At 46.1% G+C, this 17,728-nt stretch overlaps 1 protein-coding gene and 1 long non-coding RNA gene across 4 annotated transcripts in view; one reads left to right on the forward strand and one right to left on the reverse strand.

Moving 5' to 3' along the window:
- LOC139279959 (tetraspanin-18-like) overlaps window positions 1–17,728 on the forward strand; it is a 358,844-nt gene that overhangs the window by 292,045 nt on the left and 49,071 nt on the right. For 2 of the 3 annotated variants that reach the window (XM_070899320.1, XM_070899321.1), the window contains one exon: window positions 12,558–12,641. The exons of the other annotated variant lie outside the window; for it this stretch is intronic. The gene's annotated coding sequence lies outside the window, so the exon portion shown is untranslated. The remainder of the gene's footprint in view (window positions 1–12,557; window positions 12,642–17,728) is intronic. 3 annotated transcript variants of the gene reach the window in all.
- LOC139279960 (uncharacterized) overlaps window positions 1–17,728 on the reverse strand; it is a 45,943-nt gene that overhangs the window by 1,231 nt on the left and 26,984 nt on the right. Inside the window, exon 2 of the long non-coding RNA XR_011596566.1 lies at window positions 11,080–11,194. This is a non-coding gene — a long non-coding RNA (uncharacterized lncRNA). The remainder of the gene's footprint in view (window positions 1–11,079; window positions 11,195–17,728) is intronic.

A 17,728-nucleotide genomic window follows, 5' to 3' on the forward strand; every position in this document is an offset into this window, starting at 1 on the left:
GATAATAGTTTGTCTCTCTGTTTTTACAACCAAAGTGGATAACCTCACATTTATCCACATTATACTTCATCTGCCATGCATTTGCCCACTCACCTAACCTATCCAATTCACTCTGCAGCCTCATAGCATCCTCCTCACAGCTCACACTGCCACCCAACTTAGTGTCATCCGCAAATTTGGAGATACTACATTTAATCCCCTCGTCTAAATCATTAATGTACAATGTAAACAGCTGGGGCCCCAGCACAAAACCTTGTGGTACCCCACTAGTCACTGCCTGCCATTCTGAAAAGTACCCATTTACTCATACAGATCACTGAAGTGGCTAGGCTCGCACAGAACCAACAAAGGTGGAGAGAATTCATTCAGCTCCATCATCACTGCTGATAGAATTGTAGAATCATAGAAATTTACAGCACGGAAGGAGGCCATTTTGGCCCATCATGTCTGTGCCGGCCGACAAAGAGCTATCCAGCATAATCCCACTTTCCATCCCTTGGTCTGTAGCCCGGTAGGTTACGGCACTTCAAGTGCATATCCAGGAACTTTTTTAATGTGATGAGGGTTTCTGCCTCTACCACCCTTTCAGGCAGTGAGTTCCAGATCCCCACCACCCCCTGGAGGAAAAGATTTCCCCTCAAATCCCCTCTAAACCTCCGACCAATAACTTTAAATCTATGCCCCCCGATTGTTGACCCCTCCTATCCACTCTATCTAGGCCCCTCATAATTTTATACACCTCAATGAGGTCTCCCCTCAGCCTCCTCTGTTCCAAAGAAAACAACCCGAGCCTATCCAATCTTTCCTCATAGTGAAAATTATCCAGTCCAGGCAACATCCTCGTAAATCTCCTCTGTACCCTCTCCAGTGCAATCACATCTTTTCTGCAATGTGGTGACCAGAACTACACTAGATATGACCTACTAGTGTTTTATACAGTTCAAGCATAAGAACATAAGAAATAGGAATAGCAGTAGGCCATATGGCCCCTCGAGCCTGCTCCGCCATTTAATACGATCATGGCTGATCTGATCATGGACTCAGGTCCACTTCCCTGCCCGCTCTCCATAACCTCTTATCCTCTTATCGGTTAAGAAACTGTCTATCTCTGTCCCAGCTTCCACAACTCTCTGAGGCAGCGGATTCCACAGATTTACAAGCCCCTGAGAGAAGAAATTTCTCCTCATCTGTTTTAAATGGGTAGCCCCTTATTCTAAGATTATGCCCCCTAGTTCTAGTCTCCCCTATCAGTAGGAACATCCTCTCTGCATCCACCTTGTCAAGCCCCCTCATAATCTTATACGCTTCGATAAGATCACCTCTCATTCTTCTGAATTCCAATGAGTAGAGGCCAAACCTCCTCAACCATTCCTCATAAGTCAACCCCCTCATCTCCAGAATCAACCTAGTGAACCTTCTCTGAACTGCCTCCAAAGCAAATATATCCTTTTGTAAGTATGGAAACCAAAACTGCACGCAGTATTCCTGATGTGGCCTCACCAATACCCTGTATAACTGTAGCAAGACTTCCCTGCTTTTATATTCCATCCCATTTGCAATAAAGGCCATAATTCAATTGGCCTTCCTGATCACTTGGTGTACCTACATACTAACCTTTTGCGTTTTATGCACAAGTACCCCCAGGTCCCGCTCTACTGCAGTACTTTGCAATTTTTCTCCATTTAAATAATAACATTGTACTCCATCTGCCAAATGTTTGCCCACTCACTTAGCCTGTCTATGTCCTTTTAAAGATTGTTTGTGTCCTCCTCACACATTGCTTTTCCTCTCATCTTTGTATCGTCAGCAAACTTTGCTACGTTACACTCGGTCCTTTCTTCCAAGTTTTTAATATAGATTGTACATAGTTGGGATCCCAGCACTGATCCCTGCGGCACCCCACTAGTTACTGGTTGCCAACCAGAGAATGAACCATTTATCCTGACTCTCTGTTTTCTGTTAGTTAGCCAATCCTCTATCCATGCTAATATATTACCCCCAACTCCGTGAACTTTTATCTTGTGCAGTAACCTTTTGTGTGGCACCTTGTCAAATGCTTTCTGGAAGTCCAAATACACCACATCCACTGGTTCCCCTTTATCCACCCTGTTCCACCATGCTGACTCTGCCTGACCGAATTATGCTTTTCCAAATGTCCTGCTACTGTTGCTTTACTAATGGCCTCCAACATTTTCCCAACCACAGATGTTAGGCTAACTGGTCTATAATTTCCTGCTTTTTGTCTGTCTCTTTTTTTAAATTGGGGCGTTGCATTTGCAGTTTTCCAATCAGCTGACACCTCCCCAAAATCCATGGAATTTTGGTAAATTGCAACGAATGCATCCACTATCCCTGCCGTTACTTCTCTTAAGATCCTAGGATGCAAGCCATCAGATCCAGGGCATTTATCCATCTTTAGTCCCATTATCTTCCTGAGTACCACCTCCTTAGTGATTGTTAAGTTCCTCGTCCCCGATAGCCCCATGACTATCCACTGTTGGACTATTGTTGGTGTCCTCTACCGTAAAGACTGATACAAAATATTTGTTCAGAATTTCTGCCATCTCCATGTTCCCCGTTACTAATTCCCCGGTCTCGTCCTCTAAGGGACCAACATTTACTTTAGCCATTCTTTTCCTTTTTATATACCTATAGAAACTCTTGCTATCTGTTTTTATATTTTGTGCTAGTTTACTTTCTTAGTCTATTTTCCCTTCCTTAATTATATTTTTAGTCATTCTTTGCTGGCTTTTAAAAGCTTCCCAATCTTCTATCCTCCCACTAGCTTTGCCCACTTTGTATGCCCTTGTTTTTAATTGGACACCGTCCTTTATTTCTTTAGTTAGCCACGGATGGCTATCTTTCCTTTTACACCCTTTCCTCCTCACTGGAATATATTTTTCTTGAGAGTTGTGAAATATCTCTTTAAATGTACACCACTGTTCATCAACCGTCCTGCACTTTAATCTATTTTCCCAGTCCACTTTAGCCAACTCTGCACTCACACCTTCATAGTATCCTTTATTTAAGCTTTGTACGCTGGTCTGAGATCCAACCTACATCTGAATTTGAAATTCAATCATGCTATGATCACTCATTCCAAGGGGATCCTTTACTCGGAGATTGTTTATTAATCCTGTCTCTTTACACAGGACCAGATCTAAGATAGCTTGTTCCCTGGTTGGTTCTGTTACATACTGCTCAAGGAACCCATCCCTTATGCATTCTATGAACTCTTCCTCAGGGCTCCCCTGACCAATTTGATTTGTCCAATCACCCATGATTATTGCTGTTCCCTTTTTACAAGCCCCCACTATTTGTTGGTTTATACTCCGACCAACTACGCCCACCAGTGACTTTTTCCGCTTATTATTCCTTATCTCCACCCAAACTGTTTCAACATCCTGATGATTTGAGCCAATATCATTTCTCACTATTGCAGTGATTCCATCCTTTATCAATAGAGCTACCCCACCTCCTTTTCCTTTCTGTCTGTCTTTCCGGATTGTCAAATACCCCTGAATATTTAATTCCCAGTCCTGGTCACCTTGCTCTGTAATGGCTATCAGATCATACCCATTTGTATCATGAGTTGTGATGTCAACTCATCTATTTTGTTATGAATGCTACATGCATTTAGGCAACATGTCTTTAAATTTGATTTTTACCCTTTATTCCTGCTTGTTTCCCCTCTCCTTCAACTCACTTTCTTTATTTTTGCTTTCTAATTCTTGTATTCTATGCCTTAGCTAATAAAGACAAATATTCCGTATGTCTTCTTAACCAACTTATCTACCTGATCTTATGGATGGGAATTTAATAGTAATAGTAGTCTTGTACCTTTCGACATTTTTACTGACTGTAGATGAGGCCAAGTCCAGGGGCAGAATGAACAGGTAAAGGGCCACATTTGTCATAATTTTCACAAGATTGTGAAGGGTATTCAGCCAGGTGAGGGGAATCATGTACAGTTTTATGTGTACTAATGTATCCAGTTCCTCCTCTAAGGGAGGCTGGATAAGGGAAAGAATATCACTTGCACTCTGGGGAAAACGATGATGATTCCAGATGGCCCCTGACATACAAAAAACAGTTGTCCCATCTAGTTTTTATTTATTTTAAAACAGACATTAAAACAGAGAACTATCTGGCAAGCCCTGGAATAAAGTAAAATGCAGGCAGTTACAGAACATCTAATGAACATCAGCACGTCACCATATAAGGAATTTCAGTCAGGTTTAGCGTTCAATCACAGCGCTGCAGTCCATTTATAACATATAGCAATGCTGTCCATTCCACAATGGTTTACTCCTTCTAATAATTTTACTCCTTCACAGAGTTAAATTCAGATTTCTTTTAAAAAATATGAAAGTATACATACCTGTGATGCTGTTACCAGTTAGAATTATTGACTTTTCGATAAAAGAAAGAAAGATTTGCATTTATATAGCGCCTTTCACGACCACCGGACATCCCAATGCGCTTTACAACCAATGAAGTACTTTTGAAGTGTAGTCACTGTTTCAAGGTAGGAAACGCAGCAGCTAATTTGTGCACAGCAAGCTCCCACAAACAGCAATGTGATAATGACCAGATAAACTGTTTTTGTTATGTTGATTGAGGGATAAATATTGGGCAGGACACTGAGGATAACTTCCCTGCTCTTTTTCAAAGTAATGCCATGGGATCATTTACTTCCAGCTGAGGGTGCAGACGGTTCCTCGGTTTAACGTTTCATCTGAAAGACGGCATCTCCGACAGTGCAGCACCTCCCTCAGCACTGCACTGGAGTGTCAGCCTAGATTTATGTGCTCAAGTGGGACTTGAACCCGCAACCTTCTGACTCAGAGGCAAGTGTGCTACCCACTGAGCTAATTGGGAGTAAAGGGGAGAAAGATAATTGGGGGTAATTTTGACTTTGTGCAACAGTGTAAAACGGGTGATAGCGAGTCAGCAGCCCCTTTTACATCTCTCCCGGTTTTCATCTCCATTGAAGTTAATCGGGAGAGATGGATAACGTGCTGATGATTCACTGCCATCGCACAAAGTCAAAGTTACCCCCACTGTGCCAGTGGTAGTTCCATGGTCAGTGTAACCTACTCTAATCTCAATTCTCCGCTCTTTCCTCGACAGAACCACAGGGGTAAATGATCCTGCTCACTGCCTGGGAGGTAATCAGATGATCTGCTTGCCATAGAAAATGATCGATTTTCAGCGCACTGATTTGAAAGGGATGAAACCCTGGCAGCTTCTATAATGGATGTTGTGCCCCGCCCAACTTCCACTGTCATGTTAAGGCGTTTGTAGGTGGGGCGTGAATGCCATGATGCTCAACTTCTCAGTTCCCATTATTTCCACTAAATCATTGGGGTGAATTTCCACAGGGAATCTCCCACTTGCCCCAGCTTATGCTGTTCAAATCTTATTACTTAAATTTGTTGTTGGCACTTACATTACCGCCGGCCTAAGTACCATTAGCTGAGGGGCTGCTACTTGCCGCCAGGCTACACCACAGACATGTGACACCATGTTGCAGTACCTCACACCGAGGTCTACCAGCCGAGGTGGTCCGACCTGCATTTGACCAAGAGCCGTGCCTGTGGAGATTAAGGACGCTGTCAGCGAGTTCTGCCTTGTGCTGCGAGGATCTGCAGGCCATCTCCACCACGGGCATTGCTCTAAGACAGATGCTCGGACCATAACTGAGATTAACCTTTATGTCATGTGACTATTGTAGTTTGGTCACTGGGGACCTCTGTTATATAAGCTGTGCCCATCTGAAATGTGTGAGTCGTGCATGCAGTAGTTTGCCATAGCTAACAGTTTTATCCTGCTCCCAACGGACAGCACAGCAATATTATGGGGCAGCAAGATTCCAGGGAAACACACGTGCTCCCTTGATTCATTCTAACCCCCAAGTTACAGGGGAAAAAAAGCAAGAACTTGCATTTATATAGCACCTGCCTTGACCTCAGGGGTTCTCAAAACGCCCTACAGCCAATGAAGTACTTTTGCAATGTAGTCACTATTGTAAGCGAGCAAATGTCGCAGGCAAATGCATACAGCAAAATCCCACAAACAGCAATGTGATAATGACCAGATATTCTGCTTTAGTGACATTGGTTGAGGGATAAATATTGGCCAGGAAACCGGGATAACTCTCTTGCTCTTCTTTGAAATAGTGATATAGGATCTTTTATGTCCACCTAAGAGGGCAGATAAGGCTTCAGTTTAACGTTTCATCCCAAAGACGGCACCTCTGACAGTGAAGTGCTCCCTCAGTTCTGGACTCTGTGCTCCATAGAACTTGAACCCATAGCCTTCTGACTCAGCCAACTGACCAACTCAGCAACAGCTGACACTTAACAAAGAAAGGATTCCAGCAGCTTATTTACAAACTGCAGCACCACACCATGCTCACTTTCCAGGGAGTTGCCGTGAAGACTTCAGGGCAGTATATTGTGTCAGCATACTTTATCAGAGAGAGGCAAGTGACTGGATAGAGTCCAGGAGATCAGTGCTACCCTTCACAGTCATGGATGGTGACACATGTGTCCTTTCCAGAATCCCAGCTGTGATCCATAAGAGTGTTCAAAGAGCACACCACGAGATTGTTGAAGACGCAGTTCAGGCGCCTGGGTCGATCTGGAGGTGCTCGGCACATAGTCCAGCGGAAGTCTCAAGGATTGGGATGGTCTGCTGCTCAATTCTGCCTTACCAGGAAGCCTCGTTGTTGAGACTTGGTGAATGAAGACCCCCCCCAGGGGCAGCAAGGGTATCACCAGGAGGAGCAGCAACAGCCTGAAGAAAATGTGGAGGGCAACATGCTGCTGGCTGCAAGACACATTCATACCAATCTGATCACCACCGTCACCCTAATGACAGCATCTACACACACCATATCCCATTGAACAGGGCTACCATCAGTTCCATACATTCACTTCTGAGTCCCGTGTTCAGATTCAGCCGAGACGAGAGGAGGACACCATGTTGCCCTTCTATATCTGTCTCCCTCTGGATGTTAATTATGGGGGTCCCTAAACAGTGATTGTAGTCATCATCATAGGCAGTTCCTCGAAATTGAGGAAGACTTGCCTCCACTCTAAAAATGAGTTCTTAGGTGACTGAACAGTCTAATATGGAAATTACAGTCTCTGTCACAGATGGGACAGACAGTCGTTGAAGGAAAGGGTGGGTGGGACAGGTTTGCCGCACGCTCCTTCCGCTGCCTGCGCTTGACATCTGCATGCTCTCTGCGATGAGCCAAGTGATTGTAGTACAAGATGGCTGTCACATGTTCTTCTACTTACATGTCAACCTTTTAATCGCCAGTCCATGCTTCAGCCTACCTGTCAATTTACTAAAATGTCACAAGCAAATTCAGTTTTCCTTTGCTGTGATGAGGAGTCATTAATACCAACCAATCAGATTGGTTACAAGGTGGGACTGGAGGCTGTCGAAACTAATGAGGATGTTGCTGCTGCCTACTGGTGAGTGTACAGAGTATGGACATAAACAACAACAACTTGCATTTATATAGTGCCTTTAATATAGAAAAACATCCAAAGGCACTTAAAAGTTTTCAGTTGAGCTGACAGTTTCTGAGAGTCACAGTTACAGCTGTCTTTATTTAGTGTTTGCCCCACAAAGATATATATCATCATCATAACCATCATAGGCAGTCCCTCGAAGCGAGGATGACTTGCTTCCATGCCAAAACGGCATGAGTTCACAAGTGTTTCAATGAAGGACCTAATATTCCAGATCCCGATCCCGAACTACATCCTGAAGGGTGGAAGATGCCTGTGCGTGGACTTTTTTAACGTGTGGTGACCGTTGCACACCAGCCACCACACGGGCTTGAGAGAGCTAGGTCTTGGTCCAGTGGCAAGGACTACCCCCAGATAACTGGAGCCCAGCTCTGCTGCACAGACCGAGCACGCACACATATCGCAGTGTGGGCTGGTCCGTCCTGCCCCTGGGCCCTCGCCTCTTCTGGTCCCCAGATTCACTCCTCTCCTGGGCCCCGATCACTTCCCTCTATGGACTCTTGCCACTCCTTCGCCATTCCTGTTGTGCCTACCCGCACTGCAATCAGCGACCTGGCTTCGTAGCCATCGCCCTCCTGCAGCAGCACATGCTGTTCCCTGCAGTGGTATGTCACCGCGAGCTGCTCCCTCCAATGGCCCCGGCCTGCTGATGGTCTTTCAGGCCGGGCTGGGCCGCCGCATGCTATATATAATAATCTGCTGAAAGGCAGGCATTTAATTTTTCTCAAAGAACCTTCTGGGGTTTTGCCTGGCTGTGATAATATTTTAAGATTTATTTTCTTCACAACAGACTGCTGCTGCTTTTTTTGAGATAAGAAGGACATTCCTTGATGTGAATGCATTAACTGGCTTTTGATGGGAGTCTTCCTGGCACTGATCTGCCAAAATTGCGGGAGTTTGGGAATGAAATAGAAAGTGGAGTTAGAGTTCGGTTAGTGATAATGATAAAAATGTCAAGATTCAAAATTATACCGAGATTCCTGTCTGTAAGAGTGTACGGCTCTGTTATTGTTCTCTTTGGGGCTCAGCTGCACTTGGCTTGATGTGTTCCCGACTGTTTGGTTCTCTTGCTCACATTGGACGTTCCTTTGCTGCCCTGCAGTAACTGGGGAGAAATCCTGTGGTGTCCATGGAGGGTCAACAATCACCAGGAAATTGACACTCAGTGACATTCAGAGGATACAATAGATTATAAATCCCCGATGAGGGATGGGCAGTTCCGCCCAAGAACTCAAAATGCAGCCAGTTTCTGCACACTTTTGTGCTCTTGATGTTTTTTGGGTCTGTGCTGAATTTTGGAACTTGTATTTTCTATTTCTGGAATTGGCATGTGTGGGGTTAAAACCCAAAGTCACACAGAATATTTCTGAAAGGAAAAGCCATAAACTCAGAAAACAGGCAGCTTGGTTGTGGGAGGCTTCATGAGGTGTAAAGTATTGGAGAGACACAATAGGAAGTCCAATGTGCTAAGTTAGCTATGTTGCCACAGATTTCTCATTGCACAATAAATATTGTATGCTGTTTTCAAAGATTGCCTATATATTTTATATTGATTTTCAAAGATTGCCTATATATTTAATGTTGATTTTCAAAGATTGGCTATATATTTAATATTGATACGGGAAGTACAGCATTTTCTTTCACTATAACGTCAAGTGGGGAGCATGTGGATTTTAATTCTGGAGTAAACATTCCAAATCATAGAGGATTTGAGGTTTACTTATGGGAATGGCTGGTTAAAGCCTGAGAAAATCTCTAGCATTAAAACCCAAAACCATGACAGCGTGCAATCGATTTTATTTCCCATCTAAGAACTTACCTTTTTAACAGGGTCCAAATAGCAACATAGGGCAGAGATTATTGTTGGCAATCGTAGACGACAATGGAGGTAAAATTCAACACCCTCGGGGGGTGAAATATGATGATCCATTATATACTCCGCCTGATTATCTGATCCACTGAAGTCCACAGCAGGGATAATCCAGCAAGTTGTAAAGCGGGCAGCCGATACACTACTGTCGTTTCCCAATCCCCTACCTTGCCCCATCAATGTTGAATTTTAATGCGTTCACAAGGCAATCTTTCATCTACCGTTTTAAAGGAGGCCTTTACCCATTTATTTTAAATACTTTAACACTATTGTTAATAGCAGGGATAGGAATGTCCTATGAACACATTTAGCACTCACCACTTTTATATCACCGACAGTAATTTCTAACTTCAAGTGCCTTAAGATTTTTAACAACAACAACAATTTATATTTATTTAGCGCCTTTGACATAGTAAAACATCCCAAGGTACTTCACTGGAACATTATCAACTAAATTTGACACTGAACCACAAAAGGAGACATCGGGGCAAATAACCACTTGGTCAAAGAGGTAGGTTTTAAAGAGGGTATCAAAGGAGGAAAGAGTGATAGAGAGGTGGGCAGGTTTAGGGAGGGAATTCCAGAGCATAGGGCCTAGACTGCCAGTGGTGGAGCACTTAATATTGGGGATGCTCAAGAGGCCAGAATTTGAGGAGCGCAGAAATCTCGGAGAGTTGTAGAGCTGAAGGAGATTACAGAGATAGGGAGGGGCGAGGCAATGGAGGGATTTGAAAATAAGAATGAGAATTTTAAAATTGAGGCATTGCTTAACCAGGAGCCAGTGCAAGTCAGTGACACAGGGGTGATGGGTGAGCGGGACTTGGTGCGAATTAAGACATGGGCAACAGAGTTTTGGATGACCTCAACTTTACGGAGGGTAAAACATGGGAGGCCATCCAGGAGTGCGTTGGAATAGTCAAGTCGAAAAGTAAAAAAGGCATGGATGAGGGTTTCAGCAGCAGATGGGCTGAGGCAGGGGCAGAGTTGGGCAAAATTACGGAGGTGGAAATAGGCGGTTTTCGTGATGGCGCGGGTATGTGGTTTGAAGCACATCTCGAGGTCAAATATGATGTGCCAAAATGTAAAGATAGATTATTTTTTGGGTGTGCCCCATTTTATAAACTTTTATGACAATGATATTTACTCATCTTTATCCCTCCTAGACCTACTTAAAAATAAAAATAAATCTTTATTCAAAATAATGAAATCAGCAGGCCCTTCAATTCTCTGGGCTGCCATGGGGTTCTGGGGCAGGGACTGAGTCCGATAACACTGTCGTTTGTCTTGGGAATGTAGAATTCTCAGCCAGTCGGGATTAATCTAGGAGCGTGTTGTCAAATATTCCACTTCACAAATTAACATGATGGGTAGATTTTGCCATTACTGCCTGGACGGAGAATTGCACAACCTCACAGAACCCGTCTGATTGACCTTCCATTCAAGTGAACAGGAGGAAGATCGGGAGGTCTCCATTATCCTCCCCTTTCTACTCTCCACTCAGGTGATGTTTACCACACGGGAGGTACATAAAAAATCTACCCCACTGTCCTCGGGGCGAGATTCCCAATGAAAGGAACAGAACTCTATAATGTAGTGAACCCCTGACAACAACTTTATTTTTGTATAGAAAATGCCTGTAATCCTTACAGAAGAACTTACTTTTGGCTTGAAAGGCAACATTCTGGAAAATGCAACAGACAGACTATCAAAAATCCAAGTTTTCTGGGAGAACATTCCCGGGATCTCTTGTTACACTTCTGGGGTCCTGGAGAACCTAAGGACCAGCAGGAATAAACAGAAATGATGATCAAAAATGGCTGAAAGATTAAAGAATCTAGACTCACCTATTCCCTTTACATCAGTTAGTGCTGTAGTTAATCCTCTAACAACACGACGAGTATCCTTTAGAGTTTAAATCCCAGATGCCTGAACTTCAGGATGGGACACGCAGGGTGCATATGTTCCTCCTTCTTTAAAATAGTGCTCCCATGTCTCTGCTCCTCATAGGCTACAGTGTGGGGGCAAAGTGGAGGGAGTTCTGGAGGTTAAAGAAAGACTTGGATTTATTTAGCTCTCTTCACAACCTCAGGACCTCCAGGTGCTTTTCAGCCATTAAAGCACTCTTTGAAGTGTGTCACTGTTGCAATGGAGGAAATGCAGCAGCCAATTTGCACACGGCAAGGTCCCACAAACAACAATGTGATAATGAACAGCTATTCTGTTTTAGTAATGTTGGTTGAGGGATAAATATTGATCAGGACATTGGGGAGAACGACCCTGCTCTTCTACAAATAGTGGCATGGAATATTTGACATCACCTGTAGTGCAGTTGGGCCCTCAGTTTACTCTCTCATCTGAAAGACGGCATCTCCGACAGTGTCGCGCCCCCTCAGAACTGCATGGGTGTGCCAGCCTATATTTTGTGCTGGAGTCTCTGGAGTGGGTTGTTTTATACTATCAGAAGCCTGATAGTTCAGCAGCAGCAGAATATCTAAGCTTCAGTAACAGTGATGGAATGTTGGGTATGCCCCCAGCTTAATTTAGGATGGTTTAATTTTGGTCTCCGCAAGATCCTGGAAATCCACTGGGAGGATAGATGCACCAAAGTCAGTGTTCTCGCTCAGGCCAACATCCCCAGCATCAAAGCACTGACCACGCTCGACCAGCTCCGTTGGAGCTCTGACGCGGCAGGCGAGCCCCAGGTGGGCAGAGTAAGCATTTCAAGGACACCCTCAAAACATCCCCACTGGCACCTGGGGGTCCCTGGCCCAAGACCAGCCAAAGTGGAGGAAGAGCATCCGGGAGGCTGTTGGGCACCTCAAGTCTCGTCGCCGGGAGCTTGCAGAAACCAAGCGCAGACAGTGGAAGGAGCGTGCGGCAAACCAGACTCCCCACCCACCCTTTCCTTCAACCACTGTCTGCCTCACCTGTGACAGAAACTGTAATTCCCGCATTGGTCTGTACATCATAGGCAGTCCCTCGGAGAACTCACTTTTAGAGTGGAAGCAAGTCTTCCTCGATTCCGAGGGACTGCCTATGATGATGATGATGGTGTCATCTTTTACTTGTTTGCTAGGTTGGCATGTATAGTTCTAATATATAGTCTGACACTAACTGATGACCTCTTTAACCTGCAGGAAGCAAGACTTGAGAAGAAGCTGATGTGATCACTGCTCTGATAGCTCTGGGCTCTCATCTTCTGATCTGCTCTTATGCACCAGGTAGGGCTTTGTGGTATTTGGAGGAGCAGAGGTGAAGGTGATTTATATTTTACTGCTTTCCGCTGTTTTCTCGGCAACACTCAGCTCTGGAGGTACTTGTTGAGATACAGCAAACTCGGAGACAAGCTAGAAACCATCTAAATCCACGTGATTCGGAGTAAGTCTGAGTACAAATGACAACTCCGAACATAGAGGGAAGAAGTGACAAGCATCAGCACTGTCGTGTATGTAACCTCTATGTAACACCACTGCAATACTGTATATACTTAAGCAATGCACACCTTGACCACAGGGGGTGAACTTGTGGGAGACACTCCTTACCTGGTCATCCAGGTATATAAAGGGAGGTCTCACGCAGGGTCATCACTTCTTCGTCCTGTGAATAAAGGTTCAGGTCATAGAGTGACTTTGTCCATAGAATGTGCCTCGAGTGGGTTTTGTGCCATTGAGTAAGGACATTACATTGGCGACGAGAAACGGGAATCAACGACCCACGAGAATGGCCACCGGTAGCACAGAGGAACAGTACTGTGTTGGTGAGGACTGGGACAATTTCATTGAGAGGCTCCAGCAAAGCTTTATGAAAGAATGGCTGGGAGATGCAGCAGCTGACAAGCGAAGGGCCCATCTGCTGACCAGCTGCAGACCTAAGACTTACTTACGCGCTCATGATGGACCTACTAGCACCCAAAAAGCCATCGGACAAAACCTTTGAAGAGCTCAGCAAACTAATCGGTGAGCACCTCAAACCGGCGAGCAGCATACACATGGCCCGACACAGATTCTATACCCACCAACGTCGTGAAGGACAGAGCATACCGGACTTCATTGCGGACCTCCGGCGTTTGGCCAGCCTCTGTAAGTTCACAGATGCCTGCAGGGGGGAGATGTTAAGGTACTTCTTTATTGAGGGCATCGGTCGTGCGGGGATTTTCCGAAAGTTAATTGAGACCAAGGACTTGACTATGGAAGCGGCGGCGTTGATGGCTCAGACTTTCATGGCGGGGGAGGAGGAAACCAAAATAATATGCGCACGCAATTCTGCCTCCAACGCAGCAGGGGATCAGGGAGTCAATATCTTAAACACGACTCAGAGCCCCGCAAGCAGGCAAGGGCAGTTCGACACACCCCAGGCAGCAATAGACCCCAGAGCAGGTTTTCAACAGAGACAATGGCAGGCTGAACAGACATTTATGCCATCATAGTGGACAATGCGGTCCGGGATGGGGCAATTGACACCCACTAACATAGTACTCAAGGGCAGTCAAAGGGACAATCAGTGAGGAATGCTGGGTCCTAGCTCCTTTGTTCACAAAATGGGAACCTCAACTCATACTGGAGGTGTGGGGGCAAACACCCTGCCAGGACTTGTAGGTTTCAACAACTTGTCTGCAGAATTTGCAACCTCAGTGACCATTTAGCTCAAATGTGCAGGAAGCCTGTAACCAGGCTAATTTACAAGGTGGATGGACCAGAAGAGGGGTCTGTGAGGCAGGATGACTCTTGGGGCAAATCAATGGATGCTGAAGTTCAGCGGGTTCATGTAGCAAAAATTCACAGCTCATATAGCAAAACGCCACCAATGATGATGAAGGTTTTATTAAACGGCATCCCTGTACACATGGAGCTGGACATGGGGGCCAGCCAGTCACTCATGAGCGTTCAACAATTCGAAAAGCTATGGCCACTCAAAGTCAGTAGACCCAAACTAAAATGCATTGAGATACAACTAAGGATGTATACCAAAGAAATCATTCCAGTACTAGGCATTGCATTTTTGGCATTCACACACAATGGATCAGTGAACCGGCTGCCACTCTGGATTGTCCCGGGCAATGGTCCCGCACTGTTGGGGAGCAGCTGGTTAGCTGAGATGAACTGGAAATGGGGGGATGTGCACGCAATGTCATCTGTGGAGTGAAGTTCGCGCTCACAAGTCCTACAACAATTTGAGTCACTATTCCAACCTGGCATCAGGACGTTCAAAGGTACCAAAGTAGTGATTCGCATCACCCCGGACGCCAGACCAGTGCACCACAAAGCCAGAGCGGTGCCGTATGTGATGCGGGAGAAAATTGAGAGCGAATTGGACCGTTTGCTGAGCGTCCGCCCGTTGAATTCAGCGACTTGATGAGCCCCATCGTTCCGGTCCTAAAAGCGATTGGTTCTGTCAGGATCTGTGGCGATTACAAGGCCACTATCAACCGGGTGTCTCTACAAGACCAATACCCGCTCCTGAGAGTAGAGGATCTTTTCGCCACGCTGGCAGGTGGCAAGCTGTTTACCAAGTTGGATCTCACTTCAGCCTACATGACTCAAGAACTGGCCGACGAATCTAAACTACTGACCACCATCACTACGCACAAGGGATTGTTCGTTTAAACAAGTGCCCGTTTGGCATTCGATCAGCAGCCGCAATTTTTCACAGAAACATGGAAAGCCTGCTTAAATCCATTCCTGGAACAATCGTATTTCAGGCCGACATCCTCATCACGGGTCATGACACCGAGGAACACCTCCACAACCTGGAGGAGGTGCCACGCCGAATGGACCGGGTAGGCCTGCGACTCAAGAAGTCTAAATGTGTGTTTCTGGCTCCTGAGGTTGAGTTCCTGGGCAGGAGGGTTGCTGCAGATGGGATTCGGCCCACCAAATCCAAAACGGAGGCGATTCGACGAGCACCCAGGCCCGGCAACACATCAGAGTTGCGTTCATTTCTGGGACTCTTGAACTATTTCGGGAACTTTCTACCGAACTTAAGCATGTTGTTGGAGCCGCTTCACGTGTTCCTGCATAAGGGTTGTGATTGGTTTTGGGGGGACTGTCAAGAATGGGCTTTCAATCGGGCGCGGATCCTACATTGTTCAAATAAGTTATTGACCCTGTACGATCCCTGTAAGAAATTGGTTCTGACATGTGATGCATCGTCCTATGGGGTTGGGTGCGTGTTGCAGCAGAGTAATGCTGAGGGCCAACTACAACCTGTGGCTTATGCTTCCAGGTCGCTCTCTCAAGCAGAACGGGGATATGGGATGGTTGAGAAGAAAGCACTCACATGTGTCTATGGTGTAAAAAAAATGCATCAGTACCTTTTTGGCAGGAGGTTCGAATTAGAAATGGACCACAAGCCGTTAACATCCCTGTTGTCAGACAGCAAGGCTATCAATGCCAACGTGTCAGCCCGCATTAAGCGATGGGCTCTCACGCTGGCTGCTTATGACTACTCCATCCGGCACCGGCCCGGCACTGAAAATTGCGCTGACGTGCTCAGCAGGCTTCCACTGGCCACCACCGAGGGGGCAACAGAACAAAGCGCTGAGATGGTCATGGCCGTTGAGGCCTTTGACAGCGCAGGCTCCCCCATCACAGCCCGCCAGATCAAAATCTTGACAAACAGAAATCCCCTCCTATCTCTGATTCAGAAATGTGTCCTGACTGGGGATTGGGTGCCCACACACGGAGCATGTCCTGAGGAGGTCAGACCGTTTCACAAGCGGATGGATGAGCTCTCCATCCAAGCTGACTGCCTACTATGGTGCAGCCGGGTAGTCATGCCCCAGAGGGGCAGGGAGGCATTCATCAGGGAACTCCACAGCGAGCATCCAGGCATCGTGCTGATGAAGGCCATTGCTCGGTCACATGTTTGGTGGCCGGGAATTGATTCAGACCTGGAACACTGTGTTCGCAGGTACACAACGTGTGCCCAGCTAGGTAATGCCCCCAGGGAGGCCCCGCTCAGCCCGTGGCCCTGGCCCACCAGGCCTTGGTCACGTATTCATGTAGACTACGCGGGCCCGTTCATGGGAAAAATTTTTCTTATTGTGGTAGATGCGTACTCGAAATGGATCAAGTGCATCATTTTGAATTCGTGCACGACATCCATCACCGTGGAGAGTCTGTGCGCGGTCTTTGCAACCCACGGCTTGCCGGACATCCTTGTTAGCGACAATGGCCCATATTTCATGAGCTACGAATTCCGGGAGTTTATGTCGGGCAATGACATCAAACATGTCAGGACAGCACTATTCAAGCCGGCCTCCAATGGCCAGGCGGAATGTGAGGTCCAAATCATTAAACAAGGCATGCTCAGGATTCAAGGACCCTCCCTACAATGTCGCCTATCGCGCCTCCTGCTGGCCTATAGGTCCCGAGCGCACTTGCTCACGGGGGTCCCGCCCGCTGAGCTACTTATGAAATGAACACTCAAAACTCGGTTGTCCCTCATTCACCCAGTCCTGACCGACATAGTTGAGGGCAAGCGCCAGTCCCAAAATGAGTACCATGACTGAAATTCAAGGGGGAGATGTATAGAAATAAATGACCCCGTATTTGTCCTCAATCACACCGTGGGGCCCAAATGGCTTGAGGGTACTGTAATAGACAAAGAGGGGAACAGGGTCATCGTGGTTAACCTTAACAATGGGCAGATATGCCGTAAGAATCTGGACCAAAAAAAAAGGTTCAGCATGGACACTGAGGAACCCGAGGAAGATCATGAGATGGTGCTCACACCAACGCCAGTGAACGAGCAACAAGAACATTCAGCAGCATGCACAGTCCCTGCGGTCAGCCCGGACAGGCCAGAATCACCACAGGTGACAGACACTCACTCCAAGGCTCAACAGCCAGAGCCCCAACTGCGGCGCTCCACGAGGGAGCGTAAACCACCTGAAAACTTAACCTATGATCCCAATAAGACTTTGGGGGGAGATGATGTCATGTATGTAACCTCTATGTAACACCACTGTAATACTGTATATACTTAAGCAATGCACACCTTGACCACAGGGGGTGAACTTGTGGTAGACACTCCTTTTCTGGTCATCCAGGTATATAAAGGGAGGTCCCACGCAGGGTCATCACTTCTTGGTCCTGTGAATAAAGGTTCAGGTCACAGAGTGACCTTGTCCATAGAATGTGCCTCGTGTGGGTTTTGTGCCATTGAGTAAGGACATTACAAGCACCACTTCCATTTCATTGCCAAAATCGCAACCGTAGAAAAGTGGGACTGCTTATATATAATCAGATGAGGCAGGTATTCTGGATTTTACACTGAAGTCTGATCGGGAGCGTTTGTAGTGATAACG

The sequence above is a fragment of the Pristiophorus japonicus genome, chromosome 14 (genome assembly GCF_044704955.1).
Source record: "Pristiophorus japonicus isolate sPriJap1 chromosome 14, sPriJap1.hap1, whole genome shotgun sequence".
Lineage (NCBI taxonomy): Eukaryota > Metazoa > Chordata > Chondrichthyes > Pristiophoridae > Pristiophorus > Pristiophorus japonicus.